This window comes from Alosa sapidissima, chromosome 9, assembly GCF_018492685.1.
Source record: "Alosa sapidissima isolate fAloSap1 chromosome 9, fAloSap1.pri, whole genome shotgun sequence".
Lineage (NCBI taxonomy): Eukaryota > Metazoa > Chordata > Actinopteri > Clupeiformes > Clupeidae > Alosa > Alosa sapidissima.
Window position 1 is genome coordinate 30,341,149 of NC_055965.1, and position 16,827 is coordinate 30,357,975.

The window sequence follows — 16,827 nt, forward strand, 5'->3', positions numbered from 1 at the left end:
ATTGCCATCAGCAAAAACCTAAACCTATTGCAAGCATATAAAACAGTTAACTTAAGACGACCAATATGAGTCATTATTTGTGTTAAATATCTATGGAATCGCTAATTTTATCAACTGGCTCGTGGCTTAAGGACAGTGCGTAGGTGCACTGCGCGCTCGGCCGGAGTTCGCATCCTATCTCTTCTTTTCACCTCTGGAGTAGGCCTACGAGACAACAATATAGGTTTTGACCATACACATTTATGTATATAGTTACTCTACATCAGGTATAAGGTATAAGGCAAAACAATTGAATCTACGTGTCACACAGTTCACCTGCAGGTAGCGAGAAGCAAGGACAGTCTCACATAAAAAAATCGAACCTACAACGCTGAGATAACAAGTCACATGCTCTAGCCACTACACCATTTATCACTGTGCTGATTTTAGGAATCTGTGAAGATTATAATACTAGCTTATCAAAAAGCAAGGCAATACTCAAATTAACATAAATAGCAAGAATGAGCCGAGTCAGTCTCTTAATCAAAATAAAGCTACATGATAGATCGATCATTGAGTCACGAGATAAACATCCACTTAGCAACTTTTGGTTAGGCAGTTGTGATTTTTGGTTAGGCGCTCAGGACACCAACTGGGAAACTACCAAGGAACGACACAAGTGCGACTGCCGAAGGGCAGTAGTTCAAATGACCAAACTTTGCGTCCTTGTTTGCAATTGAGAGTTCGAACTACCTTTTCTAGAAACACCAAATCCAAGAACGATAGAGCGAACTACCAAGGTTACGACGCAAGTTAGCAAACAACACTTTCTAGAAACGAGCCCCAGGTCGATAATTCTCCGGAGTGAAATGTGCGCCACAAACGACCGAGTGTGTGGTGACAGAAGCAGCAGTGAAGTCTGCTCTCTTCACCTGCACAAAACGCACCCAAGAACGAAAAGCCTTGCTTTTCCTAGAAGGAAAATGATGGACATGATGTCCTGACAGGCTGGAATTCGTGCAACCAGCATTAACACAATAATTGACCATTATGACTTCTCTAAAACTCGATCTAAAACTTTCTCTATCTCTCGCTCTGTCTCTCACTACTGCTCTAACTACATCGACATCCACAATGAGAGCTGAACGCGAGCTCTTATTTGCCTCGGCCTACGTCATATGACGCGTTGCTATAGCGGGAAAGGCGTATTCCAGAGCTTAGCTTAAAATAAGCACATTTTCATCAAAATTTCGATTTTAGGTTTTGTGTCACGTAGTAATGTCTACATTACAAGTGCTAAATAGCCCATTTAAACAAGGCTAAATGGAAGTAATGACAATTTGATAGGCTGTAGGCTACACAAGATCAAAACATAGACGCCAAATTGCATAACCGTACATTTACTCGACCACCAGTGGTCGCCGAAATTGTCACGTTTTTCCACAATAACCCATATCAACATTCAAAAACATGTTAAAATTGCTGTAGTCTTCTACCAACATTTTCAGTTCCATTTGATTCATGCTTCATGAATGGTCTCTAGGCGCGCACACACGACAACCTCCGTTTATAAATATTCACGCTAAACTCCACCCATGGAAACTCAGAATCTCAGAAACCGTATATTTGGTAACACCGGAGCAATGTAACAGAGAAGAAAGGGTGTGTTTTTTGACGCACTTTGCGTCAATCGGGTTCTAAGGGTTAAACAAGCAAAAATTCAAAGCTCCTACCTAGTGTATGATCAAAGTAATATAACTACAGTCACTACACATATAAAACTTGGGAACCAATGTCTATTGAGAATTTTACTTACCAAACCTTTAACATCAACAAAATGAATAAATGTTGACGGCACATCAGTTGACTGGTGAGAGTCATGGACCATTTTCTGACGATGAACAAATGTTTGCTTCATTTTGATTCACACCACCTCTTCAGGTTGCATGCTCCATGAGAGGTATTGCTTCTTTCAGCTGTTCTTCATTAAGCTCTGGCTCTGTCACATCTCGTTCAGAGGCAGGTCCTCCCTTACGTCTTTTGTTCTGTGTCGGAGTTGCTTGATCCTCTGAGGCTTTCTTTTGAACTGTCTTGATGCCCCAGGCAAGGTGTCCTGTTCTGTGTCGGAGTTGGTTGATCCACTGAGGCTCTATTTTGAACTGTCTTGATGCCCCAGGCGAAGTGTCCTGTTCCACTGTCAGAGTCATAGAAATGTTCCTATACAGCAATATAAAGGATTGAGTCAAACATAATTGAAATTAATGGAACGAGTTTGGAGGGCTGAGGCATAATACCACTGGTAACTTGAAGTATTTGTGAAGGTGCTCTTTGGTAGAAAAAAAATATATGTCTAAAGATGGATTGTCCAAGGCACTCTTCAAAAAAGTAAAAAAAAAAAGCTTTAATAAATAGGCTTAATCATAGTAGATAATTTTAAATGTTAATTTTAAATTAAAGGAGAATTCCGGTGTGATATTGACCTAAAGTGTATCGAAACATGATACCGAGTGTGAACGTATGTCTCATAGCCCATCTCGGCTTGTCCCCTGCACTCCAAAATCTGGCGCTAGTTAGCCGATGCTACCAACATCTTTTTCAATAGTGGTGCTTCGGCATCGGGCTAGCCATGCAAATAAATCACTGTTTTACACCCATTTACGAGGCTCAATGTATCTCCACACTTCATTGGTAGACTTCCGAGGGCCCTGACATTTAAAACGAGACATTGATAACTTTGAAAAAGCACTGGTAGTTTACTTACAAGACGATTTATACAGACAGTATCTTCACGAAGTTTAGCGTTTGCAGCCATCTTGAATTTAGTCACGATAAGTCGAGCAACGAGTAAGAATGAACAGCTATGATAAGGGATCAGATTCCAAAAATAATTCAGTGGAAATGCATGGATTCCAGTTGCTGCTACTGGAAGAAACTGGAATCCATGCATTTCCACTGAATTATTTTTGGAATCTGATCCCTTATTATACCTGTTCATTCTTACTCGTTGCTCGACTTATCGTGACTAAATTCAAGATGGCTGCAAACGTTAAACTTCGTGAAGATACTGTCTGTATAAATCGTCTTGTAAGTAAACTACCAGTGCTTTTTCAAAGTTCTCAATGTCTCGTTTTAAATGTCAGGGCCCTAGGAAGTCTACCAATGAAGTGTGGAGATACATTGAGCCTCGTAAATGGGTGTAAAACAGTGATTTATTTGCATGGCTAGCCCGATGCCGAAGCACCACTACTGAAAAAGTTGTTGGTAGCATCGGCTAACTAGCGCCAGATTTTGGAGTGCAGGGGACAAGTCGAGATGGGCTATGAGACATACGTTCACACTCGGTATCATGTTTCAATACACTTTAGGTCAATATCACACCGGAATTCTCCTTTAACTTGAAATTACATAATTAGTTTGGTGTCAGCTGGTTGATAAATTAGTTTCTTTGGGGGTGGAGGGTAAAGGACAAGTATACTCACACAACCCTTTTCAAAAAAAGGGGTCCCTTAGCATACAGTTCCTTCACACTTCTTGATGGTGATGTGCTAAAAGCATAAAGACCATGTCATTAACATGGACTTCTTTCTTGCAATACAGCATGCAGAGCTAACAGGTGAGGGGTGAAGAAAATGAGCATACTGCATGTGTGGTGATTAGATGGTGACGAGAGGGTTCTTTGGGTGGCTATCTCTGCAAAAACATTCCAGTCTTGTGAACCCCACATTGAGCATATTGAGATTCACTTTGGATGATAGTGTTCCAATGTTATGTTATAGAAATTATTAGACCATGGATTTTGACCAGTTTCTGTCTAGTAGCATCTGTAAGTTTATTTGTCCTTCGGTATTCTTTTATGATCTGGTCTTCTCCAGGCCTCTGTTTCAGAATGTCCTCTATGACTATCAAAGATGAGAAACACAAAAGTCAATGCATGCGTTTTGCATTGCATTTGTGTTGGATCATGTGATGAACAGGTTAGCTAGCTGGGCAAAGACTTTATGTCTTATTTTGTTTGGAGCGCCATCCTGTGGTGTAAATAGTGTAACAGATTTGGTCAGGGTGACCCTAAGGTTCACATTTCTCCAGTTGCACTTATATGCAACAAATATGTTGTTAGAAACGGAACAAGGACACTATCTTAATAATAAAAAAAAAATCTCTTACAATGGCTTTATTGCCTGACCTTGAGTGCATCTGCAGGGGGCTGTCAATATTCAAAACGACATCAACATCCAGGATGGAACTTTCTTGGCTAACCTGCATCACCTCAGTATCAAAATCTGCAGAATTAGAAAGATTATTCATTGTCCCATAAATGGAAAATCTGTTGGGCTAGCAGCGCCTTGAATGCCTATTTCCACTTTGTTCTGTCAACCTGAGATGTGCATTCAATCAAATCAGGAGTTTTTAAGTCTGCTCACTGATGTCCTCCTTATTAGGAGTAGCCTACCTACCTTCAGGTGTACTGTCAAAGGAGAATTTGTAAACACGACCAAGATTGTGGTTGGAAACCATTACCTCTTCAAACACCTCCTCATCTAGTTTAGTTTTTGAAAAGTTTACCATCAGACATAAAGTTTAGCATCAGATAAATGACTGAGAGGGATTCCAAACTTCTTGAAGGAATAAGCATAATTATATGAATATGGCCTGCTAGTCAACCATATGCAGAGGGAGAAGACAAAAGGTATGTGCTATGCCTATTAAAATACTAAATGCAAATGAAAAGAGGACTGGAAAAATATAGACTGACAAAATATATGTGACATAAAAACGGCCAATTTTGCTATATTTTGAAATATATTTGATATTTATGTGTATAGCCTATATGTGACTTGAGACATACATTAACATATTTATGTATGTAATTTAAATATATTGTCATATATCACATGTGTGTATGAGAATACTACTTCTGCATGTTAGTGCTTTATTCAGCATGCTGATTACCTTGCGTAAATAGCCTATTCTGTTCGTTAGCCTACATAAGCACATGACGTATTCTGAATATTGCCATAACCAGAATATGGTCCTCCTTAATTGGAATATGGGGTACGGAAACGTAGCCAGTGACATGGCATTCAACTTCTTATGTAGTCTAATATTCGCTGAAAGCATTCAAAAATGTAGTTATATGCATTTACGTGAGTAAAAATAACATCGCAAAATAGCCTACTAATTTGCAGAATAGCCAACAGTGGAACGTGTATGAGAGATGGTAAGGAAATAGTTAAAATCACATTTTCCTGCTTTGAAACTCCAGTCCAGAAGATGGCAGTAGTTCGTCCTAGTCTTGTTGGTGGACCAACCATCATAACAGAAGAAATTTTGAAGATCCACGAGAAAGTTTGTTTTGCTATTGTACGACACCGTAGGAGATTGGTCCGAAAGAACGATCTACTTGTATAAATCTATTTGAGGTATGTTCTCCATATAATAATGTAACATCTCGCTTCCTCTTTGTCCAACGACATCAGAAATGGATTGTATCAGTCTGGTGAACGTAAGCTACGTTTTCGAGGTAGCAGACCCTTTTAAAAATCGCCAAAAAAGCGGATCTCTGTTACCATGATGATAGCCTACGTTTTCTGAGATGAGTTTCCATGGGTGGAGTCGAGTGGAGTTTAGCGTGAATATAAACGGAGGTTAACGTGAATCAAATGGAACTGAACATTTAACACGTTTTTGAATGTTGATATGGGTTACTGTGGAAAAACGTAACAATTTCGACGACCACTGGTGGTCGAGTATGTATTAACGTTTTTCATGTGACGTATTCTAGGTTCTATAGCTTTGTTTACATCCACCTGGTAGGCAAGGGACAAGTTGAACCCATTGAACATCGTTGTCTGCAGCTGCCTCTCAGTAGGCTACATCTCTGTATTTCAGCAATGTCAACATTTCAGGCATCAATAAAGGTGATGATGAAACGTTATCCCATTGTTCAATATTTGATAGCCTGTCACAGGAACGTTATTTCGCTAAAATCGCCCTGATTTGGTGCATTGATCTGTATCGATAACGTTATGGGAGAACCTGCATGTAGCCTAACTTTTTTTCTCTGTTCAAAACTCGGTTTACACGAAGACGATAGACTTTCTTAGAAGCTGTGAAATTTGGCCAGAAAGGAACATGTCTTCCCTCTGAAAGTTGACACAAAATCAAACAATATTTAATCATTTAACTTGATCTGAACAGCGCCAGCTTTTGGTAGGCATGTAGACTCAGCAGACGTTAAAACGGTAGCCTACAGCGTCAGTCAGCATCATGTAACATTAATGTCGTTAAAGTCATGAATCCTGTAACATATTATAACATATAACAGCGATGACTCATTCGAAGACGATCTGCATGGATATATAACCACCCAGAAAAACTCAGAATGTAAGTGATAAAGTTCATTAATTGTATGAAACTTTTTTACTAGTTCATTGCAGTATCGACTATATTAGGCTGTTATGCTAGCTCAGCCTTTAAATATGCTGTTATTTTAGTAATGTGGACTTGATTAAACGGGTAAAGATAATTCATAAACTTATGAATTCATGAACTTATGCTTATTTCTTACATGACTGAAGCAGTAGCCTAGGTTCAAGCGGTGTTTGAGGTTGCTGTGTTAAGTTCAGCTCAAAAATCAGTTTATTTTGACATAAGGGAGTTAGCCTAACTGAGCTGTAGGCTATCACATAAGCCTATTCTGTTTTGATTTATTTTGTGATAATCAAATGACACTCATGATAACTTGAAATAGAAGGACAGAAGATAGGTGATTGATGTCCACAAGCACGAATTTCACGAGACAAATTAGAACAAACTGTTCCGGTAAAAATAATCTTGCCATGTTTAAAATGCTGCACTTTTTCCCTTCATAGCCTATCTCTGGCAATTCATTTTTGGACGACTGTAGATAGTTGTATTTTACCCTACGTCTTCGTAGACAGTAGGCTACACAATTAGGCCATCTTGAGAGTAAAATACTTCACAGCTGCTAACGATCATCCTCCACAACCACGAGATAGGTAGGCTAAACGGTCGTTCGTTGCCTTTTTGCTTCTTATTGTAAAACCAACTGTCCTACACAAGTGGTCGGCATCCCGGTCAATATTTGATATTCAAATTTCAATTTTGAAGCTTTTTGTAGCCATGTGTAGCCTATGCAACCCGACTGTTGTAGGCTTGCCTACCACTCTGCAGTGCCTTGCCTACCATTCTTGCCTACCACTCTAGTTGTAAACAAACGGTCACATGACATTATGACGTAGGTGCAAAACCTTAATAGGCCTGCGATTATGCAATATGGCTTCTATGTTTTGATAGGCTGTAGGCTAGGCCACACAATATCTAATTGTCATTAGGCTACTTTCATTCAGCCATATTTAAATGGGCTATTTAGCACATGTTGATGTCTTTAAAGTGTCATATCATCTGGTTTTTTTTGTGTGTGTGTGATGTCCAAATGAGTTTCAAGGCTTGGCCACGCATGCTTGCCTACACAACTGCTAGCTTAGTTTGACGAATGTACTTATGCTGCATTACAATGCCCGATCCTCTACCTCTGTAGTGGCCTACCTTTTGCCAAAACAGATCATTAAGGCATGGTTTATTGGACATTCTGATATCTTGGGAGTTTTGTGCAATTATCTATCTGCCCACATAGCAAAATTCAACTGAATCAACGTTGAAATATGGTTTGGCAGAAATGTTGAAACTACGTTGAAGCCTAACATTGATCCGATGTTGAAAGTGTCCCCTCTACTTTCTGTTGAATCAACATTGGATCTTCAACCATATCGATATCGAATCAATGGTGATTCAACCATCATCTAAATGAGAAACTACATTTAAATTTCAGTTGATTTTATGTTGAAATAATGTTACTGAATCAATATTGGTTCAACCATTATCTAAACGGTATAACATTCATTTAGATGAATTAATGAGCATAATATATATTTAAGTATTAAAATGAGTGATGGCCATTGTAGCTTGCAGAACAATCAACATCAACCTCGACTGAAATACACTCTATTTAGCAGTAAGACTATGCCGCCCACAATAGGACTAACTGTATAATAACCACAGAAATATTTTATTCATTTCGTTTCTATGGATAAAACCATTTATTAGATATTTTTAAGATTGATTTTTTTAATGCAATGAATAAAACATGGTTTTCGATTAAATTCACAGGGCATGTGGGAGGGCAGCTTAAGGAGTTTCTCAAATTATCCCTACAGTTTGTGACGGAAGCCTCGTTGTCTTCTTCCCCTTTAACCACATATTCAAAAGTTTTTGAGTTACCCCGAGACAGCTGAGATGCATATAGTCTATTGGAAACATGGACACCATATTAACCACCTCAGATAAAGGACTGGTTCCAATGTGGTGCTCCTCATCAACGCTATCCTTGAAACTGTCGTCTGTCCTTAGCCTCACTTTGGTTTCTGGATGCCATTTTCTTTCGCCATACTCCCTCTTGAAAACACTTGTCACATCCTGCTTATCCATTATGTGACTTAGTCTGTTTAATGAAGGCTCTGGCTGGAGCATCACAAGTAAAAGAGGAAACCAGCACTTCAAACTTCTTGTCAAGATACATAATGCCATTACTCAGTCAGTACATTTCTTAAGATCTCCGACAAATTGTTAAAGGTACTGAGAAAGACTCTTTGGCTTGCCTTCACCACAAAAGATACCAACAAGAAAAGGGGACTTAGTGTAGTCACATTTCAGACACCCAAGTATGGGCCAGAACTGAAGCTTTGAACTTTTGAATAAAGGTAGACCATCCACATTGAATTGTAATAAAAGAGTAGTCAGAGTTGCCGGTAAACTCAAACATTGCAACCGTGAAGGTACTCCCTGTACTATCCCAAAATGATAGTATTCTCCCCCTATTTTAGAGGTATAGGCACACCTGCTTGTGTTCCAAGTAATGTTCTTGCATCTTTGGGAATGGTGAGGTGAAACACCCTTAAGATGAAGAGCAAAGAGACGGAATAGGATGTGGCCCAATCAGAAGTCTTCATTAGGCTCATCATCACTGCCAGGGCCACTGTCACTTTCAGGTTTAATTTCGTCAGCTTGTCAGGTTCACAATCTAAATCTGAATCTGTTTGTGCAGTGCACATGTTGATATCTTCCTGCTGATCACTGTTGACTAGTGGTCTGTTTAGTGAGAAGTCAGAAGCTGTTGGGAAACCAGAAGAGATTGTGATAGGATTTGTGTTTTCAGAACTGGAATTAGCAGCTGATAAATTATATTCAAAGAGAATATCCTGCTCTGTGTCCCTCACTAATTTCTTGACTTTGCATCTTTTAGCTTTACAAGATGCCCAATAACATTACATATCTTAGAAATTATGCAGATGCTGTCACCAGTGTACAAACCTGTGTATTTAATTGGTAGCAATAAATGGTAGCAATAAATGTGACTCTGCTTGTCTTGGATCCTAAAAAAAGGAGAAGAGAGAAAATCAATGTGCTGCAAACTATTGCACTAAAGGGGAACTTGGCAATTTCAATTTCAATGTAATAAAGCCATTTAGAAATCATTTGGATGGTTAAATGACCTGTTCCGGTGAAAATGGTGACTTTTCCCGCTGCCCCTAGCGTCCCCAGGGGGAAAACCAACATTGAGACTACCGCCCCGGAGAGAGAAGTGAGAAACAAGAAACTTGTTTTAAATCGTGTTTCTTACCTTGTAACATCCACATTGTTCTTCTGAACTTATGCTAACCGTTTCGCTAGCTAACAAATCCATGTGCTTTATCGTTACCTTTTCCCAAATAGCATAATGCACAATTTCTCCAGCAGAGGGGGAAATATAGCTAATCCTACCAGGTTTCCCTTTAAAGCTGTTTCTGCTAAGTAGGTTAAGTAAAAATTTGAGACACTGATGAAGCACAAAGCATTCTAAAAGTATGTGCGGCCATATTGGCATACATATTTGAATCAAGCAGCCAATACCTATACTTCCCGTACTATAAGCTTCATTCATTTCGGATGCAGCCTAAATAGTAAGTACGGGAAGTATGGGTACGAGTATTGGAACACGGGGATAGACTATATGAGAGGAGCACCCTAAATCGACTTCATAACTTTGTCAATATCAGGTAAAATATCACTAAACCCACACTGTTTAGACCCATTAACACCGAGTATGAGGTCATTATCACCACCTTAATTTTTACAGAATATATTTTAATTAGGGCTGTCATTAAAAAAAGTCATTTTCTCATATTTTCAAATGAATTAATCTAGATTAATCTAAATTTTCACCCTAAGGACTAAAGCTTCTTAAGTGGCATATTAAATACAACATAAGTCACAAAATTAATGAATAATCACAAAGATAAAAATAAAACACGCGTGCCTGGCCTGTCATGCTTGATCATCCTTCAGCACACTATGTTGATATTTGACATCAAATTTTTTTTAAATTTTTTTTAACATACCTTATGGCAAGCCGCCTACACTGGATAAACTTGAAAGCAGAGTTTACCATTGTGTGTGCATTCATGGCAAGCTGTTTTAACATTTAAATGTATTATGCTTAGAAGCAATGAGATATTAATAGTAAGTTGAATATAACAGTTCAATTTCACGTTCAAATTTGTCTTATCACATGCATCACATTTGTCGATTCATGCTTTAGACCATTTTATTATGACCGCCGCTAGCGAAGCTTCCTGAATTTTTGGTCAACGATACCTGGGACACCGAACCACCGGGGCACATGAAATTTGGTGGGTATGTAGCCCCACTAGACTTTTACGGAAAAATTTCGTTTCGTCCCCGGGGGCCACTCTCCCCCCCCCCCCCCCCCCCCCCCCCGAACTGCAAAAAAAAGCAGTTTTTCCTAAATAACTACCTGAACTGTGGCACTAAGGATGAAGAATCTTTTATGGTATGTTGGTCTCAAGGGCCCACATCAACCTGGCCCATAATCACTCATTTGTGATTTGCACCCCCCCCCCCCCCCCCGGTAAAAAATGAAAATGCAATAATCGCCCCTATCTTCAGTTAAGATGTTCAGAACGGCACCAAATTTTATGTGTATGATTGACCTGGCATTCTCTGGGGGTATGCCAAGTTTTGTAGAATTTCATCCATGGGGGGGGGTCTAAAATGTTATGTGTACATTTAGTGAATGTACACTCATTGGCCTGTAGATGGCGGTGCACACATATACACATGCACACACACACAGGCACCCACATACTATCGGTATTAGAACGGCCGATACATAATTACAAATTCAGTAGGATTAAAAGAAAGCCAAAATAAATATTCATCATCATCATGGCTGCATTTCCAGTATTGGCGATAAGTAGTCGTTTGTCCACTAGATGGCGCATCGTTGCAGTGAGACGTAATTTTGTTGGAAGTTAAAAGTGGGTTGGAAAAACAATGGACGCTTTCTACAAGGACTGTAGTTTACTGCAGAGAACGCCTAATAAGGATAGGACGATGTTCACATGAAGTGTAATTCCCATTTCTTCTTGAAGCCGAAATAAATCTGAGGATGTCGGACATGCTTGGTTTTTACTGCAGGTACGTTAATCTTATTTATTTTTATTTTATTTATTTAAAGGACAGTGCACATTGATCAACATTTCTGTAAATGTGCCAGTGTTAGCCAGCAGGCTAATTTTCAACTGTAGTCCATTGGCAAGATGTTATACTAGGCACATGGTGGCTAAAAAAAAACATTAAATCACATAGCAATTGACATACAGCAATAGAACATAATGCCATAATACTAGCTCCAATAAAACATTTAAAACATAAGACATATAACCATACAGCCAAACAACCCTTAAGGGATCAATAAAGTAACCACCTATCCATCTATCTATCATACATACACCATGGGTTACAGGCAGGGCTCCGAAACGGTTCAAGGAACGAAAACGAAAACCGAAAACGAACGGAATTTTACGGAATTTTACGAGGAGCAGAAACGGAAACGAAAACAAAATGATCTTCAACTGTTCCGGAACAGAAACGTTATTCTGAAATCCACAAAACCGGTTAATAACGTTTTTTTTGTTCTCTATATATTTTATAGAATTTCACAAAAGCATATCCTATGTCAGGGAGACTATTTCCGGTTGTGCGAAAAACAAGCCCGCATCTACACTGTTAATGTGAGCTAACAAGCCGCTATGTAGCCAACTACTGTAGGCGAACAGCCTAATAATTCGATTTCTGCAGTTTGAAAAAAAAGAAAAAATGAATAAATGGACCTTTGGTCCAAATGTGTATATTTTGTCTTGCTGTTGTAATGTAACCTATCCGTCTGCCACTTCGGATCTTAGGCCAGGTCGTAGCGTAGGCTACTGAAACTGATTTGGAAATTGTTTGTAGCCTATGCGTAATAGCCTATTTTGCCTGTCCACGCCTTGTTGTTTTAAAGTCGGGATTTGAAATGTTTGCGCAATTGTAGCCTATTCTATGTAGAAGAGTTAAACGGGAAATATGAGATAGGCCTTGTCAGCAACAGACAGGTTCGTTTATAAACAGGGTTGGAATTATAGCGCAAACCTTTGAAGATCTCCATATGGATAAAACTTAGGCTACAATCAGGTAAGGAGTTTAGCACGTATCCAGAAATATTTTTGATAAGAAATTATTTATAGGCATAGGTTAGGCCTACAGTAAGTCTGGCTATGGGATGGATAGCCCATCTGAATGTTTTTGGATGCTGCCTGTGATTTATTATTTTTGGGCATAGCTACGGTAGGCTAAATCAAGGGGAAATAATGAGTAGGGGAGAGCCGGGACAGTTGAAACACTTTTTAATTAAACGTAATTTACATAGCGATCGTACCACACTGAAAGCTAATATTTGGTCACTAGTAACCTACATCTGTCCTCTGTCAAATACAGATGCATTTTCAGCTTTGAACAAAACCGTTCAGGAATTATTACAACAAAAGTGGGATGTGCGTAATGTTTCATTCGTCCCTCCTGGTCGGGACAGTTGAAACAACATAAGGGGACGAATGAAACATACAGTTTAAGCCATATAAACATCCAACAACTTCGAAATTTTACTACATATCATGAATGGTACTCCCAAAAGTTTTTATTTTAGATATATTGTTGCAGGGCTATACGTCTTTGTGCATGTCTGTTAACAACTCATTGCCATCATCATGAAGCGTGTATGAAGCGGTTTTTGAAATATCATGCCCTGTGGATGATTCTGCCATGTTTATAGCTAGAACGGTAAGCTTTCCCATTTATATCATGTTTATATTGTTGAAAATGTCGTTTCACTAGGTTTTTAGGTGGGTTAGGCCAATGCACATCCAAATAAGTAGGCTTAACGACCCACCGGCCGTCAGTCTCCATAGGATAACATGGGGAAACTCAACCCCCTATCTGGTGGGCCCAAATGTATTTTCATCTTCCTAAAACTGTTTTTCTATGTCTTACCTCCATAAATAATTGTTTAAACACACCTATTTGTGCATTTAATTAAAATACATGGAGTTACAGCCTGGTCGGGACGATTGAAACACGTGTTTCAATCGTCCCGACACAGACATATGTCACTACAGCTTGATTTGCTTTCCATGTAAACAAGCATGCGATATGAAAGTCTGGGATTGTGGAGAACACTAAATGGTCTACTGAATAAGCATTAAGTCAAACCTTTAAATGAAAAACACTCATTGATAATCGAAAAAATCTAACCACTAATGAAGTTTACTTTTGCGCATCAAAACTCGTTTATCGCCAGTAACTCCGTGATAAAATGACATAGCAGGAAGATATTTGGCTGATAGAAGGTTAACATGCTCTATGTTTTGACCGAAGGACGTCTGTCTATCATCATCACACTCGGAGAAAACTGGATTGTTTCATTCGTCCCGTGTTTCAATCGTCCCGGCTCTCCCCTACGTCTCATCTAAGGTAAAGTCCACAAAAATAGACTTGATAGGCCCGCCAAACACTGCCGGAACTTTAAGAACGAACGATATTTTGCGTTCTGAACCGGTTCAGGACCGATATGTTTGTGGCGGAACGCATGCAAGAACGAAAACGTTAAACATAGGCCTACCTGAACCGTTCGGAACGGAACGTTTGAAAAATAATTTCGTTTTCAAGCCCTGGTTACAGGACAGCTAAACTATAGAGGCAGACCTACATTAATGTATTATGAGAAGTGCTCACATTTTTGTATGCTCAAAAGCCAGTCCTTAAGATGGTGTGTGAATGTATGGTGAGAGATGGAGTTTCTAATGTCCACTGGCAATTGATTCCATAGTTTAGAGGCTCTCATAGAAAAACATAATTGGCCAAAGGAACTGGACCTAAGAGGGACTACACAGTCCCCTCTTAAGGCAGACCTTGTGGTTCTGCTGCTAGATGACTTTTGTTGTATAAAAGTGCTGAGTGGAGGGGGAGCCTTCCCATTAATGATCTTAAATTAGGCATGCATCACTGTGTTTTAAAATATTTTCCCAACTGAGTAGGTTATATTTGTTAAGAATGTTACAGTGGTGGTAAAGTTTGTTTGTCCAAGACTTTAAGTGCTTGTTTGTGAAGAGATAAAATAGGCCTTAATGTTGTGCTACATACCTGGGTCCAGCTTGTCATACAATATGTTAGGTGAGGGATTATCATAGTATTCATGTATAGATTTGCTACAGGTGTTGTCAAACAGTTCCTTATATACCTAAAGTTCTCTAGGTTATATTGGGTTATTTGCACTACCTTTCTCACAAAGTCAAAGTCAAAGTCAAAGTCAAAGTCAGCTTTATTGTCAATTTCTTCACATGTTCCAGACATACAAAGAGATCGAAATTACGTTTCTCTCTATCCCACGGTGAAGACAAGACATATTTTACCAATTTAAGTCCACAGACAAACATAACATTCAAGTAAACAAAAAAGTAAGTAAATAAGAGGGCACATATAATAATGAAAAAAAATAAGAGCAGCAAAATTTGGTTTAAATTGTGCATAGACAGTCAATAAAATACTAGTGCAAAGTCAGGCCAATAAAAGGCTTGGGTAGTTCTGTTTGACCTAAGTAAGAAAGAAAGTGACATAGTGGTGCAAGTTATGTAAGAGCAGCAGATGTGTTGTGTTTTCAGGACAACAACAAGTTGTAAAGTGTACCATTGTGCAAGTGTGCAAGTGGAGTAGTGCACGCGGCCATTGTGGGTCCAATGTCCAGGATGTTATGTAGCTGAGGGTGGAGGGGGGAGAGGAGGGAGAGAGTTCAGCATCCTTACAGCTTGGTGTATGAAGCTGTTGGTGAGTCTGGTAGTGCGGGAGCGCAGGCTTCTGTACCTCTTCCCAGAGGGCAGTAGATCGAACAGATTGTGAGCGGGGTGACTTGCATCACTCACAATTTTGGTCGCCTTGCGGGTGAGGTGGGTGGTGTAAATGTCCTTCAGGGAGGGGAGTGAAGCACCAATAATCCTTCCAGCTGTGTTCACTATGCGCTGCAGGGCTTTCCTGTTGTATTCAGTGCAGCTTCCGCCCCACACAGCGATACAGCTGGAGAGGATGCTCTCAATGGTGCCTCGGTAGAATGTGGTCATGATGGCTGGTGGAGCACTTGCTCGCCTGAGTTTCCGCAGGAAGTACAGGCGGCGCTGAGCTCTCTTCGCCAGTGATGCAGTGTTGGTGGTCCAGGAGAGGTCTTCGCTGATGTGCACCCCCAGGAATTTGGTGCTGCTCGCTCTCTCCACCACAGCACCGTCGATGGTCAGTGGCAGGTGTTGGGTGTGACCTCTCCGGAAGTCAACAACAATCTCTTTGGTCTTGCTGACGTTCAGCAGGAGGTTGTTGTCCCTGCACCACGTGGTCAGATGGTCGACCTCCAACCTGTATTGGGTCTCGTCGCCCTTGGTGATGAGACCCACCAGAGTTGTGTCGTCAGCAAATTTCACTATGTGATTGTTGCTGTAGGTTGCAGTGCAGTCATGCGTCAGCAGGGTGAAGAGCAGCGGACTGAGCACGCAGCCTTGGGGGGCCCCTGTGCTCAGTGTGATGCTGCTTGAGGTATTGTTGCCAACACGTACTACTTGGGGCCTCTGACAGAGGAAGTCCAGTAGCCAGTTGCAGAGGTAGGTACTGAGTCCCAGTTTGTCCAGTTTGCAGATGAGTTGTTGTGGTATTATGGTGTTGAATGCAGAACTGAAGTCTATAAACAGCAATCTCACATATGAGTCTCTTTTTTCCAGGTGGGTGAGGGCTGGGTGGAGGGCAGAGCAGATTGCATCCTCTGTAGACCGCTTGGCTCGGTATGCAAACTGGAAGGGGTCCAGGGTGGGGGGGAGAATGGCTTTGATATGTGACATGACAAGCCGCTCAAAGCACTTCATGATGATGGGTGTCAGTGCCACAGGGCGGTAGTCATTGAAGCAGGATGGAGCAGTTTTCTTCGGCACAGGTATGATGGTGGCAGCTTTGAAACATGATGGGACGATGGCTTGCTTCAGGGAAGTGTTAAAGATGTCTGTGAAGACATCCTTAAGCTCCCCTGCGCAGTCCTTCAGCGCACGACCTGGGATGTTGTCTGGACCTGTTGCCTTACGGGTGTTGATAGCAGCAAGTGTCCTCTTCACGCTGTCGGCAGAGAGGCACAGGGGCTGCTCATGTAGAGGGGGATGGGTCTTCTGTGGGCAGGTGCTGTTTTGTGCTTCAAAGCGGGCAAAGAAGCGGTTCAGGTTGTTGAGCAGAGGGATGTTGCTCTCACAGCTCTGTGGCGCGGGCTTGTAGTCCGTGAGGGCCTGAATGCCCTGCCATAGGCTTTGTGCGTTCCTGCTGTCTTTGAAGTGGGTGGTTATCTTGAGAGTGTATTCCTTTTTTGCTTCCTTG

At 40.5% G+C, this 16,827-nt stretch overlaps 1 protein-coding gene and 1 pseudogene across 1 annotated transcript in view; one reads left to right on the forward strand and one right to left on the reverse strand.

Moving 5' to 3' along the window:
• Positions 1-16,827, reverse strand: part of LOC121718896 — a 172,851-nt pseudogene that overhangs the window by 112,380 nt on the left and 43,644 nt on the right.
• LOC121719003 (zinc finger protein 3-like) overlaps positions 5,340-16,827 on the forward strand; it is a 31,702-nt gene continuing 20,214 nt past the window's right edge. Inside the window, exon 1 of the mRNA XM_042104501.1 lies at positions 5,340-5,399. The gene's annotated coding sequence lies outside the window, so the exon portion shown is untranslated. The remainder of the gene's footprint in view (positions 5,400-16,827) is intronic.